The sequence below is a fragment of the Osmia lignaria genome, unplaced genomic scaffold (assembly GCF_051020975.1).
Source record: "Osmia lignaria lignaria isolate PbOS001 unplaced genomic scaffold, iyOsmLign1 scaffold0003, whole genome shotgun sequence".
Lineage (NCBI taxonomy): Eukaryota > Metazoa > Arthropoda > Insecta > Hymenoptera > Megachilidae > Osmia > Osmia lignaria.
This window is the reverse complement of record NW_027478160.1, coordinates 10,058,234-10,076,252: the sequence shown is the minus strand read 5'-3', so window position 1 is coordinate 10,076,252 and position 18,019 is coordinate 10,058,234.

The following is an 18,019-nucleotide window of genomic DNA, read 5'->3' as shown; positions in this document are numbered from 1 at the left end:
GCTCGCTTCGTTTCCGAGATATTTGCAGATTTATCTCAAGGGAAGTGGCCTGACGGACATATTTCGAGATATTTCTTCTTCTTGTTGTTCCTCTTCTGCACAGCTAAGCTGGAAGTGGCATTTGCGGCTCGCACTAGTGCAGAGTTATCTCAAAGAAAGGGGCCACGGTGTTTCTGTATCTCTATTATGTTGGTGCGGCTTCGGAACTTTTAAATATCTCGATATATCTCGAAAACTACGCTTCTGATCAAAAAATATCATAGAACATAAATTGTAGGAAACATAATTCTCTACAAAAAAGGTCTCTTAACATTTTGCCATAGCTCGCTTCGTTTCCGAGATATTTGCAGATATATCTCAAGTTAAGGGGCCTGACGGACATACTTCGAGATATTTCTTCTTCTTGTTGTTCTTCTTCTGCACAGCTAAGCTGGAAGTGGCATTTACAGCTCGCAATAGTGCAGAGTTATCTCAAAGAAAGGGGCCACGGTGTTTCTGTATCTCTATTATGTTGGTGCGGCTTCGGAACTTTTAAATATCTTGATATATCTCGAGAACTACGCATCTGATCAAAAAATATCATAGAACATGAAAAGTAGGAAACTTAATTCTCTACAAAAAAGGTCTCTTAACATTTTGCCATAGCTCGCTTCGTTTCCGAGATATTTGCAGATTTATCTCAAGGGATGGGGCCTGACGGACATATTTCGAGATATTTCTTCTTCTTGTTGTTCTTCTTCTGCACAGCTAAGCTGGAAGTGGCATTTGCAGCTCGCACTAGTGCAGAGTTATCTCAAAGAAAGGGGCCACGGTGTTTCTGTATCTCTATTATGTTGGTGCGGCTTCGGAACTTTTAAATATCTCGATATATCTCGAAAACTACGCTTCTGATCAAAAAATATCGTAGAACATAAATTGTAGGAAACATAATTCTCTACAAAAAAGGTCTCTTAACATTTTGCGATAGCTCGCTTCGTTTCCGAGATATTTGCAGATTTATCTCAAGGGAAGGGGCCTGACGGACATATTTCGAGATATTTCATCTTCTTGTTGTTCTTCTTCTGCACAGCTAAGCTGGAAGTGGCATTTGCGGCTCGCACTAGTGCAGAGTTATCTCAAAGAAAGGGGCCACGGTGTTTCTGTATCCCTATTATGTTGGTGCGGCTTCGGAACTTTTAAATATCTTGATATATCTCGAGAACTACGCATCTGATCAAAAAATATCATAGAACATAAAAAGTAGGAAACTTAATTCTCTACAAAAAAGGTCTCTTAACATTTTGCCATAGCTCGCTTCGTTTCCGAGATATTTGCAGATATATCTCAAGGGAAGGGGCCTGTCGGACATATTTCGAGATATTTCTTCTTCTTGTTGCTCTTCTTCTGCACAGCTAAGCTGGCAGTGGCATTTGCGGCTCGCACTAGTGCAGAGTTATCTCAAAGAAAGGGGCCACGGTGTTTCTGTATCTCTATTATGTTGGTGCGGCTTCGGAACTTTTAAATATCTCGATATATCTCGAAAACTACGCTTCTGATCAAAAAATATCATAGAACATAAATTGTAGGAAACATAATTCTCTACAAAAAACGTCTCTTAACATTTTGCCATAGCTCGCTTCGTTTCCGAGATATTTGCAGATTTATCTCAAGGGAAGTGGCCTGACGGACATATTTCGAGATATTTCTTCTTCTTGTTGTTCTTCTTCTGCACAGCTAAGCTGGAAGTGGCATTTGCGGCTCGCACTAGTGCAGAGTTATCTCAAAGAAAGGGGCCACGGTGTTTCTGTATCTCTATTATGTTGGTGCGGCTTCGGAACTTTTAAATATCTCGATATATCTCGAAAACTACGCTTCTGATCAAAAAATATCATAGAACATAAATTGTAGGAAACATAATTCTCTACAAAAAAGGTCTCTTAACATTTTGCCATAGCTCGCTTCGTTTCCGAGATATTTGCAGATATATCTCAAGTTAAGGGGCCTGACGGACATACTTCGAGATATTTCTTCTTCTTGTTGTTCTTCTTCTGCACAGCTAAGCTGGAAGTGGCATTTACAGCTCGCAATAGTGCAGAGTTATCTCAAAGAAAGGGGCCACGGTGTTTCTGTATCTCTATTATGTTGGTGCGGCTTCGGAACTTTTAAATATCTTGATATATCTCGAGAACTACGCATCTGATCAAAAAATATCATAGAACATGAAAAGTAGGAAACTTAATTCTCTACAAAAAAGGTCTCTTAACATTTTGCCATAGCTCGCTTCGTTTCCGAGATATTTGCAGATTTATCTCAAGGGATGGGGCCTGACGGACATATTTCGAGATATTTCTTCTTCTTGTTGTTCTTCTCCTGCACAGCTAAGCTGGAAGTGGCATTTGCAGCTCGCACTAGTGCAGAGTTATCTCAAAGAAAGGGGCCACGGTGTTTCTGTATCTCTATTATGTTGGTGCGGCTTCGGAACTTTTAAATATCTCGATATATCTCGAAAACTACGCTTCTGATCAAAAAATATCGTAGAACATAAATTGTAGGAAACATAATTCTCTACAAAAAAGGTCTCTTAACATTTTGCGATAGCTCGCTTCGTTTCCGAGATATTTGCAGATTTATCTCAAGGGAAGGGGCCTGACGGACATATTTCGAGATATTTCTTCTTCTTGTTGTTCTTCTTCTGCACAGCTAAGCTGGAAGTGGCATTTGCGGCTCGCACTAGTGCAGAGTTATCTCAAAGAAAGGGGCCACGGTGTTTCTGTATCCCTATTATGTTGGTGCGGCTTCGGAACTTTTAAATATCTTGATATATCTCGAGAACTACGCATCTGATCAAAAAACATCATAGAACATAAAAAGTAGGAAACTTAATTCTCTACAAAAGAGGTCTCTTAACATTTTGCCATAGCTCGCTTCGTTTCCGAGATATTTGCAGATATATCTCAAGGGAAGGGGCCTGTCGGACATATTTCGAGATATTTCTTCTTCTTGTTGCTCTTCTTCTGCACAGCTAAGATGGAAGTGGCATTTGCGGCTCGCACTAGTGCAGAGTTATCTCAAAGAAAGGGGCCACGGTGTTTCTGTATCTCTATTATGTTGGTGCGGCTTCGGAACTTTTACATATCTCGATATATCTCGAAAACTACGCTTCTGATCAAAAAATATCATAGAACATAAATTGTAGGAAACATAATTCTCTACAAAAAACGTCTCTTAACATTTTGCCATAGCTCGCTTCGTTTCCGAGATATTTGCAGATTTATCTCAAGGGAAGTGGCCTGACGGACATATTTCGAGATATTTCTTCTTCTTGATGTTCTTCTTCTGCACAGCTAAGCTGGAAGTGGCATTTGCAGCTCGCAATAGTGCAGAGTTATCCCAAAGAAAGGGGCCACGGTGTTTCTGTATCTCTATTATGTTGGTGCGGCTTCGGAACTTTTAAATATCTCGATATATCTCGAAAACTACGCTTCTGATCAAAAAATATCATACAACATAAATTGTAGGAAACATAATTCTCTACAAAAAAGGTCTCTTAAGATTTTGCCATAGCTCGCTTCGTTTCCGAGATATTTGCAGATTTATCTCAAGGGAAGGGGCCTGACGGACATATTTCGAGATATTTCTTCTTCTTGTTGTTCTTCTTCTGCACAGCTAAGCTGGAAGTGGCATTTGCAGCGAGCAATAGTGCAGAGTTATCTCAAAGAAATGGGCCACGGTGTTTCTGTATCTCTATTATGTTGGTGCGGCTTCGGAACTTTTAAATATCTTGATATATCTCGAGAACTACGCATCTGATCAAAAAATATCATACTACATAAAAAGTAGGAAACTTAATTCTCTACAAGGAAGGTCTCTAAACATTTTGCCATAGCTCGCTTCGTTTCCGAGATATTTGCAGATTTATCTCAAGGAAAGGGGCCTGACGGACATATTTCGAGATATTTCTTCTTCTTGTTGTTCTTCTTCTGCACAGCTAAGCTGGAAGTGGCATTTGCAGCTCGCAATAGTGCAGAGTCATCTCAAAGAGAGGGGCCACGGTGTTTCTGTATCTCTATTATGTTGGTGCGGCTTCGGAACTTTTAAGTATCTTGATCTATCTCGAGAACTACGCATCTGATCAAAAAATATCATAGAAGATAAAAAGTAGGAAACTTAATTCTCTACAAAAAAGGTCTCTTAACATTTCGCCATAGCTCGCATCGTTTCCGTGATATTTGCAGATTTATCTCAAGGGAAGGGGCCTGTCGGACATATTTCGAGATATTTCTTCTTCTTGTTGCTCTTCTTCTGCACAGCTAAGCTGGCAGTGGCATTTGCGGCTCGCACTAGTGCAGAGTTATCTCAAAGAAAGGGGCCACGGTGTTTCTGTATCTCTATTATGTTGGTGCGGCTTCGGAACTTTTAAATATCTCGATATATCTCGAAAACTACGCTTCTGATCAAAAAATATCATAGAACATAAATTGTAGGAAACATAATTCTCTACAAAAAACGTCTCTTAACATTTTGCCATAGCTCGCTTCGTTTCCGAGATATTTGCAGATTTATCTCAAGGGAAGTGGCCTGACGGACATATTTCGAGATATTTCTTCTTCTTGTTGTTCTTCTTCTGCACAGCTAAGCTGGAAGTGGCATTTGCGGCTCGCACTAGTGCAGAGTTATCTGAAAGAAAGGGGCCACGGTGTTTCTGTATCTCTATTATGTTGGTGCGGCTTCGGAACTTTTAAATATCTCGATATATCTCGAAAACTACGCTTCTGATCAAAAAATATCATAGAACATAAATTGTAGGAAACATAATTCTCTACAAAAAAGGTCTCTTAACATTTTGCCATAGCTCGCTTCGTTTCCGAGATATTTGCAGATATATCTCAAGTTAAGGGGCCTGACGGACATACTTCGAGATATTTCTTCTTCTTGTTGTTCTTCTTCTGCACAGCTAAGCTGGAAGTGGCATTTACAGCTCGCAATAGTGCAGAGTTATCTCAAAGAAAGGGGCCACGGTGTTTCTGTATCTCTATTATGTTGGTGCGGCTTCGGAACTTTTAAATATCTTGATGTATCTCGAGAACTACGCATCTGATCAAAAAATATCATAGAACATGAAAAGTAGGAAACTTAATTCTCTACAAAAAAGGTCTCTTAACATTTTGCCATAGCTCGCTTCGTTTCCGAGATATTTGCAGATTTATCTCAAGGGATGGGGCCTGACGGACATATTTCGAGATATTTCTTCTTCTTGTTGTTCTTCTTCTGCACAGCTAAGCTGGAAGTGGCATTTGCAGCTCGCACTAGTGCAGAGTTATCTCAAAGAAAGGGGCCACGGTGTTTCTGTATCTCTATTATGTTGGTGCGGCTTCGGAACTTTTAAATATCTCGATATATCTCGAAAACTACGCTTCTGATCAAAAAATATCGTAGAACATAAATTGTAGGAAACATAATTCTCTACAAAAAAGGTCTCTTAACATTTTGCGATAGCTCGCTTCGTTTCCGAGATATTTGCAGATTTATCTCAAGGGAAGGGGCCTGACGGACATATTTCGAGATATTTCTTCTTCTTGTTGTTCTTCTTCTGCACAGCTAAGCTGGAAGTGGCATTTGCGGCTCGCACTAGTGCAGAGTTATCTCGAAGAAAGGGGCCACGGTGTTTCTGTATCCCTATTATGTTGGTGCGGCTTCGGAACTTTTAAATATCTTGATATATCTCGAGAACTACGCATCTGATCAAAAAATATCATAGAACATAAAAAGTAGGAAACTTAATTCTCTACAAAAAAGGTCTCTTAACATTTTGCCATAGCTCGCTTCGTTTCCGAGATATTTGAAGATATATCTCAAGGGAAGGGGCCTGTCGGACATATTTCGAGATATTTCTTCTTCTTGTTGCTCTTCTTCTGCACAGCTAAGATGGAAGTGGCATTTGCGGCTCGCACTAGTGCAGAGTTATCTCAAAGAAAGGGGCCACGGTGTTTCTGTATCTCTATTATGTTGGTGCGGCTTCGGAACTTTTACATATCTCGATATATCTCGAAAACTACGCTTCTGATCAAAAAATATCATAGAACATAAATTGTAGGAAACATAATTCTCTACAAAAAACGTCTCTTAACATTTTGCCATAGCTCGCTTCGTTTCCGAGATATTTGCAGATTTATCTCAAGGGAAGTGGCCTGACGGACATATTTCGAGATATTTCTTCTTCTTGTTGTTCTTCTTCTGCACAGCTAAGCTGGAAGTGGCATTTGCAGCTCGCAATAGTGCAGAGTTATCTCAAAGAGAGGGGCCACGGTGTTTCTGTATCTCTATTATGTTGGTGCGGCTTCGGAACTTTTAAGTATCTTGATCTATCTCGAGAACTACGCATCTGATCAAAAAATATCATAGAAGATAAAAAGTAGGAAACTTAATTCTCTACAAAAAAGGTCTCTTAACATTTCGCCATAGCTCGCATCGTTTCCGTGATATTTGCAGATTTATCTCAAGGGAAGGGGCCTGTCGGACATATTTCGAGATATTTCTTCTTCTTGTTGCTCTTCTTCTGCACAGCTAAGCTGGCAGTGGTATTTGCGGCTCGCACTAGTGCAGAGTTATCTCAAAGAAAGGGGCCACGGTGTTTCTGTATCTCTATTATGTTGGTGCGGCTTCGGAACTTTTAAATATCTCGATATATCTCGAAAACTACGCTTCTGATCAAAAAATATCATAGAACATAAATTGTAGGAAACATAATTCTCTACAAAAAACGTCTCTTAACATTTTGCCATAGCTCGCTTCGTTTCCGAGATATTTGCAGATTTATCTCAAGGGAAGTGGCCTGACGGACATATTTCGAGATATTTCTTCTTCTTGTTGTTCTTCTTCTGCACAGCTAAGCTGGAAGTGGCATTTGCGGCTCGCACTAGTGCAGAGTTATCTCAAAGAAAGGGGCCACGGTGTTTCTGTATCTCTATTATGTTGGTGCGGCTTCGGAACTTTTAAATATCTCGATATATCTCGAAAACTACGCTTCTGATCAAAAAATATCATAGAACATAAATTGTAGGAAACATAATTCTCTACAAAAAAGGTCTCTTAACATTTTGCCATAGCTCGCTTCGTTTCCGAGATATTTGCAGATATATCTCAAGTTAAGGGGCCTGACGGACATACTTCGAGATATTTCTTCTTCTTGTTGTTCTTCTTCTGCACAGCTAAGCTGGAAGTGGCATTTACAGCTCGCAATAGTGCAGAGTTATCTCAAAGAAAGGGGCCACGGTGTTTCTGTATCTCTATTATGTTGGTGCGGCTTCGGAACTTTTAAATATCTTGATATATCTCGAGAACTACGCATCTGATCAAAAAATATCATAGAACATGAAAAGTAGGAAACTTAATTCTCTACAAAAAAGGTCTCTTAACATTTTGCCATAGCTCGCTTCGTTTCCGAGATATTTGCAGATTTATCTCAAGGGATGGGGCCTGACGGACATATTTCGAGATATTTCTTCTTCTTGTTGTTCTTCTTCTGCACAGCTAAGCTGGAAGTGGCATTTGCGGCTCGCACTAGTGCAGAGTTATCTCAAAGAAAGGGGCCACGGTGTTTCTGTATCCCTATTATGTTGGTGCGGCTTCGGAACTTTTAAATATCTTGATATATCTCGAGAACTACGCATCTGATCAAAAAATATCATAGAACATAAAAAGTAGGAAACTTAATTCTCTACAAAAGAGGTCTCTTAACATTTTGCCATAGCTCGCTTCGTTTCCGAGATATTTGCAGATATATCTCAAGGGAAGGGGCCTGTCGGACATATTTCGAGATATTTCTTCTTCTTGTTGCTCTTCTTCTGCACAGCTAAGATGGAAGTGGCATTTGCGGCTCGCACTAGTGCAGAGCTATCTCAAAGAAAGGGGCCACGGTGTTTCTGTATCTCTATTATGTTGGTGCGGCTTCGGAACTTTTACATATCTCGATATATCTCGAAAACTACGCTTCTGATCAAAAAATATCATACAACATAAATTGTAGGAAACATAATTCTCTACAAAAAAGGTCTCTTAAGATTTTGCCATAGCTCGCTTCGTTTCCGAGATATTTGCAGATTTATCTCAAGGGAAGGGGCCTGACGGACATATTTCGAGATATTTCTTCTTCTTGTTGTTCTTCTTCTGCACAGCTAAGCTGGAAGTGGCATTTGCAGCGAGCAATAGTGCAGAGTTATCTCAAAGAAATGGGCCACGGTGTTTCTGTATCTCTATTATGTTGGTGCGGCTTCGGAACTTTTAAATATCTTGATATATCTCGAGAACTACGCATCTGATCAAAAAATATCATACTACATAAAAAGTAGGAAACTTAATTCTCTACAAGGAAGGTCTCTAAACATTTTGCCATAGCTCGCTTCGTTTCCGAGATATTTGCAGATTTATCTCAAGGAAAGGGGCCTGACGGACATATTTCGAGATATTTCTTCTTCTTGTTGTTCTTCTTCTGCACAGCTAAGCTGGAAGTGGCATTTGCAGCTCGCAATAGTGCAGAGTCATCTCAAAGAGAGGGGCCACGGTGTTTCTGTATCTCTATTATGTTGGTGCGGCTTCGGAACTTTTAAGTATCTTGATCTATCTCGAGAACTACGCATCTGATCAAAAAATATCATAGAAGATAAAAAGTAGGAAACTTAATTCTCTACAAAAAAGGTCTCTTAACATTTCGCCATAGCTCGCATCGTTTCCGTGATATTTGCAGATTTATCTCAAGGGAAGGGGCCTGTCGGACATATTTCGAGATATTTCTTCTTCTTGTTGCTCTTCTTCTGCACAGCTAAGCTGGCAGTGGCATTTGCGGCTCGCACTAGTGCAGAGTTATCTCAAAGAAAGGGGCCACGGTGTTTCTGTATCTCTATTATGTTGGTGCGGCTTCGGAACTTTTAAATATCTCGATATATCTCGAAAACTACGCTTCTGATCAAAAAATATCATAGAACATAAATTGTAGGAAACATAATTCTCTACAAAAAACGTCTCTTAACATTTTGCCATAGCTCGCTTCGTTTCCGAGATATTTGCAGATTTATCTCAAGGGAAGTGGCCTGACGGACATATTTCGAGATATTTCTTCTTCTTGTTGTTCTTCTTCTGCACAGCTAAGCTGGAAGTGGCATTTGCGGCTCGCACTAGTGCAGAGTTATCTGAAAGAAAGGGGCCACGGTGTTTCTGTATCTCTATTATGTTGGTGCGGCTTCGGAACTTTTAAATATCTCGATATATCTCGAAAACTACGCTTCTGATCAAAAAATATCATAGAACATAAATTGTAGGAAACATAATTCTCTACAAAAAAGGTCTCTTAACATTTTGCCATAGCTCGCTTCGTTTCCGAGATATTTGCAGATATATCTCAAGTTAAGGGGCCTGACGGACATACTTCGAGATATTTCTTCTTCTTGTTGTTCTTCTTCTGCACAGCTAAGCTGGAAGTGGCATTTACAGCTCGCAATAGTGCAGAGTTATCTCAAAGAAAGGGGCCACGGTGTTTCTGTATCTCTATTATGTTGGTGCGGCTTCGGAACTTTTAAATATCTTGATGTATCTCGAGAACTACGCATCTGATCAAAAAATATCATAGAACATGAAAAGTAGGAAACTTAATTCTCTACAAAAAAGGTCTCTTAACATTTTGCCATAGCTCGCTTCGTTTCCGAGATATTTGCAGATTTATCTCAAGGGATGGGGCCTGACGGACATATTTCGAGATATTTCTTCTTCTTGTTGTTCTTCTTCTGCACAGCTAAGCTGGAAGTGGCATTTGCAGCTCGCACTAGTGCAGAGTTATCTCAAAGAAAGGGGCCACGGTGTTTCTGTATCTCTATTATGTTGGTGCGGCTTCGGAACTTTTAAATATCTCGATATATCTCGAAAACTACGCTTCTGATCAAAAAATATCGTAGAACATAAATTGTAGGAAACATAATTCTCTACAAAAAAGGTCTCTTAACATTTTGCGATAGCTCGCTTCGTTTCCGAGATATTTGCAGATTTATCTCAAGGGAAGGGGCCTGACGGACATATTTCGAGATATTTCTTCTTCTTGTTGTTCTTCTTCTGCACAGCTAAGCTGGAAGTGGCATTTGCGGCTCGCACTAGTGCAGAGTTATCTCGAAGAAAGGGGCCACGGTGTTTCTGTATCCCTATTATGTTGGTGCGGCTTCGGAACTTTTAAATATCTTGATATATCTCGAGAACTACGCATCTGATCAAAAAATATCATAGAACATAAAAAGTAGGAAACTTAATTCTCTACAAAAAAGGTCTCTTAACATTTTGCCATAGCTCGCTTCGTTTCCGAGATATTTGAAGATATATCTCAAGGGAAGGGGCCTGTCGGACATATTTCGAGATATTTCTTCTTCTTGTTGCTCTTCTTCTGCACAGCTAAGATGGAAGTGGCATTTGCGGCTCGCACTAGTGCAGAGTTATCTCAAAGAAAGGGGCCACGGTGTTTCTGTATCTCTATTATGTTGGTGCGGCTTCGGAACTTTTACATATCTCGATATATCTCGAAAACTACGCTTCTGATCAAAAAATATCATAGAACATAAATTGTAGGAAACATAATTCTCTACAAAAAACGTCTCTTAACATTTTGCCATAGCTCGCTTCGTTTCCGAGATATTTGCAGATTTATCTCAAGGGAAGTGGCCTGACGGACATATTTCGAGATATTTCTTCTTCTTGTTGTTCTTCTTCTGCACAGCTAAGCTGGAAGTGGCATTTGCAGCTCGCAATAGTGCAGAGTTATCTCAAAGAGAGGGGCCACGGTGTTTCTGTATCTCTATTATGTTGGTGCGGCTTCGGAACTTTTAAGTATCTTGATCTATCTCGAGAACTACGCATCTGATCAAAAAATATCATAGAAGATAAAAAGTAGGAAACTTAATTCTCTACAAAAAAGGTCTCTTAACATTTCGCCATAGCTCGCATCGTTTCCGTGATATTTGCAGATTTATCTCAAGGGAAGGGGCCTGTCGGACATATTTCGAGATATTTCTTCTTCTTGTTGCTCTTCTTCTGCACAGCTAAGCTGGCAGTGGTATTTGCGGCTCGCACTAGTGCAGAGTTATCTCAAAGAAAGGGGCCACGGTGTTTCTGTATCTCTATTATGTTGGTGCGGCTTCGGAACTTTTAAATATCTCGATATATCTCGAAAACTACGCTTCTGATCAAAAAATATCATAGAACATAAATTGTAGGAAACATAATTCTCTACAAAAAACGTCTCTTAACATTTTGCCATAGCTCGCTTCGTTTCCGAGATATTTGCAGATTTATCTCAAGGGAAGTGGCCTGACGGACATATTTCGAGATATTTCTTCTTCTTGTTGTTCTTCTTCTGCACAGCTAAGCTGGAAGTGGCATTTGCGGCTCGCACTAGTGCAGAGTTATCTCAAAGAAAGGGGCCACGGTGTTTCTGTATCTCTATTATGTTGGTGCGGCTTCGGAACTTTTAAATATCTCGATATATCTCGAAAACTACGCTTCTGATCAAAAAATATCATAGAACATAAATTGTAGGAAACATAATTCTCTACAAAAAAGGTCTCTTAACATTTTGCCATAGCTCGCTTCGTTTCCGAGATATTTGCAGATATATCTCAAGTTAAGGGGCCTGACGGACATACTTCGAGATATTTCTTCTTCTTGTTGTTCTTCTTCTGCACAGCTAAGCTGGAAGTGGCATTTACAGCTCGCAATAGTGCAGAGTTATCTCAAAGAAAGGGGCCACGGTGTTTCTGTATCTCTATTATGTTGGTGCGGCTTCGGAACTTTTAAATATCTTGATATATCTCGAGAACTACGCATCTGATCAAAAAATATCATAGAACATGAAAAGTAGGAAACTTAATTCTCTACAAAAAAGGTCTCTTAACATTTTGCCATAGCTCGCTTCGTTTCCGAGATATTTGCAGATTTATCTCAAGGGATGGGGCCTGACGGACATATTTCGAGATATTTCTTCTTCTTGTTGTTCTTCTTCTGCACAGCTAAGCTGGAAGTGGCATTTGCGGCTCGCACTAGTGCAGAGTTATCTCAAAGAAAGGGGCCACGGTGTTTCTGTATCCCTATTATGTTGGTGCGGCTTCGGAACTTTTAAATATCTTGATATATCTCGAGAACTACGCATCTGATCAAAAAATATCATAGAACATAAAAAGTAGGAAACTTAATTCTCTACAAAAGAGGTCTCTTAACATTTTGCCATAGCTCGCTTCGTTTCCGAGATATTTGCAGATATATCTCAAGGGAAGGGGCCTGTCGGACATATTTCGAGATATTTCTTCTTCTTGTTGCTCTTCTTCTGCACAGCTAAGATGGAAGTGGCATTTGCGGCTCGCACTAGTGCAGAGCTATCTCAAAGAAAGGGGCCACGGTGTTTCTGTATCTCTATTATGTTGGTGCGGCTTCGGAACTTTTACATATCTCGATATATCTCGAAAACTACGCTTCTGATCAAAAAATATCATACAACATAAATTGTAGGAAACATAATTCTCTACAAAAAACGTCTCTTAACATTTTGCCATAGCTCGCTTCGTTTCCGAGATATTTGCAGATTTATCTCAAGGGAAGTGGCCTGACGGACATATTTCGAGATATTTCTTCTTCTTGATGTTCTTCTTCTGCACAGCTGAGCTGGAAGTGGCATTTGCAGGTCGCAATAGTGCAGAGTTATCTCAAAGAAAGGGGCCACGGTGTTTCTGCATCTCTATTATGTTGGTGCGGCTTCGGAACTTTTAAATATCTTGATATATCTCGAGAACTACGCATCTGATCAAAAAATATCATAGAACATAAAAAGTAGGAAACTTAATTCTCTACAAGAAAGGTCTCTTAACATTTTGCCATAGCTCGCTTCGTTTCCGTGATATTTGCAGATCTATCTCAAGGGAAGGGGCCTGACGGACATATTTCGAGATATTTCTTCTTCTTGTTGTTCTTCTTCTGCACAGCTGAGCTGGAAGTGGCATTTGCAGCTCGCACTAGTGCAGAGTTATCTCAAAGAAAGGGGCCACGGTGTTTCTGTATCTCTATTATGTTCGTGCGGCTTCGGAACTTTTAAGTATCTCGATATATCTCGAAAACTACGCTTCTGATCAAAAAATATCATAGAACATAAATTGTAGGAAACATAATTCTCTACAAAAAAGGTCTCTTAACATTTTGCCATAGCTCGCTTCGTTTCCGAGATATTTGCGGATATATCTCAAGGGAAGGGGCCTGACGGACATACTTCGAGATATTTCTTCTTCTTGTTGTTCTTCTTCTGCACAGCTAAGCTGGAAGTGGCATTTGCAGCTCGCAATAGTGCAGAGTTATCTCAAAGAAAGGGGCCACGGTGTTTCTGCATCTCTATTATGTTGGTGCGGCTTCGGAACTTTTAAATATCTTGATATATCTCGAGAACTACGCATCTGATCAAAAAATATCATAGAACATAAAAAGTAGGAAACTTAATTCTCTACAAGAAAGGTCTCTTAACATTTTGCCATAGCTCGCTTCGTTTCCGTGATATTTGCAGATCTATCTCAAGGGAAGGGGCCTGACGGACATATTTCGAGATATTTCTTCTTCTTGTTGTTCTTCTTCTGCACAGCTGAGCTGGAAGTGGCATTTGCAGCTCGCACTAGTGCAGAGTTATCTCAAAGAAAGGGGCCACGGTGTTTCTGTATCTCTATTATGTTCGTGCGGCTTCGGAACTTTTAAGTATCTCGATATATCTCGAAAACTACGCTTCTGATCAAAAAATATCGTAGAACATAAATTATAGGAAACATAATTCTCTACAAAAAAGGTCTCTTAACATTTTGCGATAGCTCGCTTCGTTTCCGAGATATTTGCAGATTTATCTCAAGGGAAGGGGCCTGACGGACATATTTCGAGATATTTCTTCTTCTTGTTGTTCTTCTTCTGCACAGCTAAGCTGGAAGTGGCATTTGCGGCTCGCACTAGTGCAGAGTTATCTCAAAGAAAGGGGCCACGGTGTTTCTGTATCCCTATTATGTTGGTGCGGCTTCGGAACTTTTAAATATCTTGATATATCTCGAGAACTACGCATCTGATCAAAAAATATTATAGAACATAAAAAGTAGGAAACTTAATTCTCTACAAAAAAGGTCTCTTAACATTTTGCCATAGCTCGCTTCGTTTCCGAGATATTTGCAGATTTATCTCAAGGGAAGGGGCCTGACGGACATATTTCGAGATATTTCTTCTTCTTGTTGTTCTTCTTCTGCACAGCTAAGCTGGAAGTGGCATTTGCGGCTCGCACTAGTGCAGAGTTATCTCAAAGAAAGGGGCCACGGTGTTTCTGTATCTCTATTATGTTGGTGCGGCTTCGGAACTTTTAAATATCTCGATATATCTCGAAAACTACGCTTCTGATCAAAAAATATCATAGAACATAAATTGTAGGAAACATAATTCTCTACAAAAAAGGTCTCTTAACATTTTGCCATAGCTCGCTTCGTTTCCGAGATATTTGCAGATATATCTCAAGGGAAGGGGCCTGACGGACATATTTCGAGATATTTCTTCTTCTTGTTGTTCTTCCTCTGCACAGCTAAGCTGGAAGTGGCATTTGCAGCTCGCAATAGTGCAGAGTTATCTCAAAGAAAGGGGCCACGGTGTTTCTGTATCTCTATTATGTTGGTGCGGCTTCGGAACTTTTAAATATCTTGATATATCTCGAGAACTACGCATCTGATCAAAAAATATCATACTACATAAAAAGTAGGAAACTTAATTCTCTACAAGAAAGGTCTCTTAACATTTTGCCATAGCTCGCTTCGTTTCCGAGATATTTGCAGATTTATCTCAAGGGAAGGGGCCTGACGGACATATTTCGAGATATTTCTTCTTCTTGTTGTTCTTCTTCTGCACAGCTAAGCTGGAAGTGGCATTTGCAGCTCGCACTAGTGCAGAGTTATCTCAAAGAAAGGGGCCACGGTGTTTCTGTATCTCTATTATGTTGGTGCGGCTTCGGAACTTTTAAATATCTCGATATATCTCGAAAACTACGCTTCTGATCAAAAAATATCGTAGAACATAAATTGTAGGAAACATAATTCTCTACAAAAAAGGTCTCTTAACATTTTGCGACAGCTCGCTTCGTTTCCGAGATATTTGCAGATTTATCTCAAGGGAAGGGGCCTGACGGACATATTTCGAGATATTTCTTCTTCTTGTTGTTCTTCTTCTGCACAGCTAAGCTGGAAGTGGCATTTGCGGCTCGCACCAGTGCAGAGTTATCTCAAAGAAAGGGGCCACGGTGTTTCTGTATCCCTATTATGTTGGTGCGGCTTCGGAACTTTTAAATATCTTGATATATCTCGAGAACTACGCATCTGATCAAAAAATATCATAGAACATAAAAAGTTGGAAACTTAATTCTCTACAAAAAAGGTCTCTTAACATTTTGCCATAGCTCGCTTCGTTTCCGAGATATTTGCAGATTTATCCCAAGGGAAGGGGCCTGACGGACATATTTCGAGATATTTCTGCTTCTTGTTGTTCTTCTTCTGCACAGCTAAGCTGGAAGTGGCATTTGCGGCTCGCACTAGTGCAGAGTTATCTCAAAGAAAGGGGCCACGGTGTTTCTGTATCTCTATTATGTTGGTGCGGCTTCGGAACTTTTAAATATCTCGATATATCTCGAAAACTACGCTTCTGATCAAAAAATATCGTAGAACATAAATTGTAGGAAACATAATTCTCTACAAAAAAGGTCTCTTAACATTTTGCGATAGCTCGCTTCGTTTCCGAGATATTTGCAGATTTATCTCAAGGGAAGGGGCCTGACGGACATATTTCGAGATATTTCTTCTTCTTGTTGTTCTTCTTCTGCACAGCTAAGCTGGAAGTGGCATTTGCGGCTCGCACTAGTGCAGAGTTATCTCAAAGAAAGGGGCCACGGTGTTTCTGTATCCCTATTATGTTGGTGCGGCTTCGGAACTTTTAAATATCTTGATATATCTCGAGAACTACGCATCTGATCAAAAAATATCATAGAACATAAAAAGTAGGAAACTTAATTCTCTACAAAAAAGGTCTCTTAACATTTTGCCATAGCTCGCTTCGTTTCCGAGATATTTGCAGATTTATCTCAAGGGAAGGGGCCTGTCGGACATATTTCGAGATATTTCTTCTTCTTGTTGTTCTTCTTCTGCACAGCTAAGCTCGAAGTGGCATTTGCAGCTCGCAATAGTGCAGAGTTATCTCAAAGAAAGAGGCCACGGTGTTGCTGTACCTCTATTATGTTGGTGCAGCTTCGGAACTTTTAAATATCTTGATATATCTCGAGAACTACGCATCTGATCAAAAAATATCATACTACATAAAAAGTAGGAAACTTAATTCTCTACAAGAAAGGTCTCTAAACATTTTGCCATAGCTCGCTTCGTTTCCGAGATATTTGCAGATTTATCTCAAGGGAAGGGGCCTGACGGACATATTTCGAGATATTTCTTCTTCTTGCTGTTCTTCTTCTGCACAGCTAAGCTGGAAGTGGCATTTGCAGCTCGCAATAGTGCAGAGTTATCTCAAAGAGAGGGGCCACGGTGTTTCTGTATCTCTATTATGTTGGTGCGGCTTCGGAACTTTTAAGTATCTTGATCTATCTCGAGAACTACGCATCTGATCAAAAAATATCATAGAAGATAAAAAGTAGGAAAGTTAATTCTCTACAAAAAAGGTCTCTTAACATTTCGCCATAGCTCGCTTCGTTTCCGAGATATTTGCAGATTTATCTCAAGGGAAGGGGCCTGTCGGACATATTTCGAGATATTTCTTCTTCTTGTTGCTCTTCTTCTGCACAGCTAAGCTGGAAGTGGCATTTGCGGCTCGCACTAGTGCAGAGTTATCTCAAAGAAAGGGGTCACGGGGTTTCTGTATCTCTATTATGTTGGTGCGGCTTCGGAACTTTTAAATATCTCGATATATCTCGAAAACTACGCTTCTGATCAAAAAATATCATAGAACATAAATTGTAGGAAACATAATTCTCTACAAAAAACGTCTCTTAACATTTTGCCATAGCTTGCTTCGTTTCCGAGATATTTGCAGATTTATCTCAAGGGAAGTGGCCTGACGGACATATTTCGAGATATTTCTTCTTCTTGTTGTTCTTCTTCTGCACAGCTAAGCTGGAAGTGGCATTTGCGGCTCGCACTAGTGCAGAGTTATCTCAAGGAAAGGGGCCACGGTGTTTCTGTATCTCTATTATGTTGGTGCGGCTTCGGAACTTTTAAATATCTTGATATATCTCGAGAACTACGCATCTGATCAAAAAATATCATAGAACATAAAAAGTAGGAAACCTAATTCTCTACAAAAAAGGTCGCTTAACATTTTGCCATAGCTCGCTTCGTTTCCGAGATATTTGCAGATTTATCTCAAGGGAAGGGGCCTGACGGACATATTTCGAGATATTTCTTCTTCTTGTTGTTCTTCTTCTGCACAGCTAAGCTGGATGTGGCATTTGCGGCTCGCACTAGTGCAGAGTTATCTCAAAGAAAGGGGCCACGGTGTTTCTGTATCCCTATTATGTTGGTGCGGCTTCGGAACTTTTAAATATCTCGATATATCTCGAAAACTACGCTTCTGATCAAAAAATATCATAGAACATAAATTGTAGGAAACTTAATTCTCTACAAAAAAGGTCTCTTAACATTTAGCCATAGCTCGCTTCGTTTCCGAGATATTTGCAGATTTATCTCAAGGTAAGGGGCCTGACGGACATATTTCGAGATATTTCTTCTTCTTGTTGTTCTTCTTCTGCACAGCTAAGCTGGAAGTGGCATTTGCAGCTCGCAATAGTGCATAGTTATCTGAAAGAAAGGGGCCACGGTGTTTCTGTATCTCTATTATGTTGGTGCGGCTTCGGAACTTTTAAATATCTTGATATATCTCGAGAACTACGCATCTGATCAAAAAATATCATAGGACATAAAAAGTAGGAAACTCAATTCTCTACAAAAAAGGTCTCTTA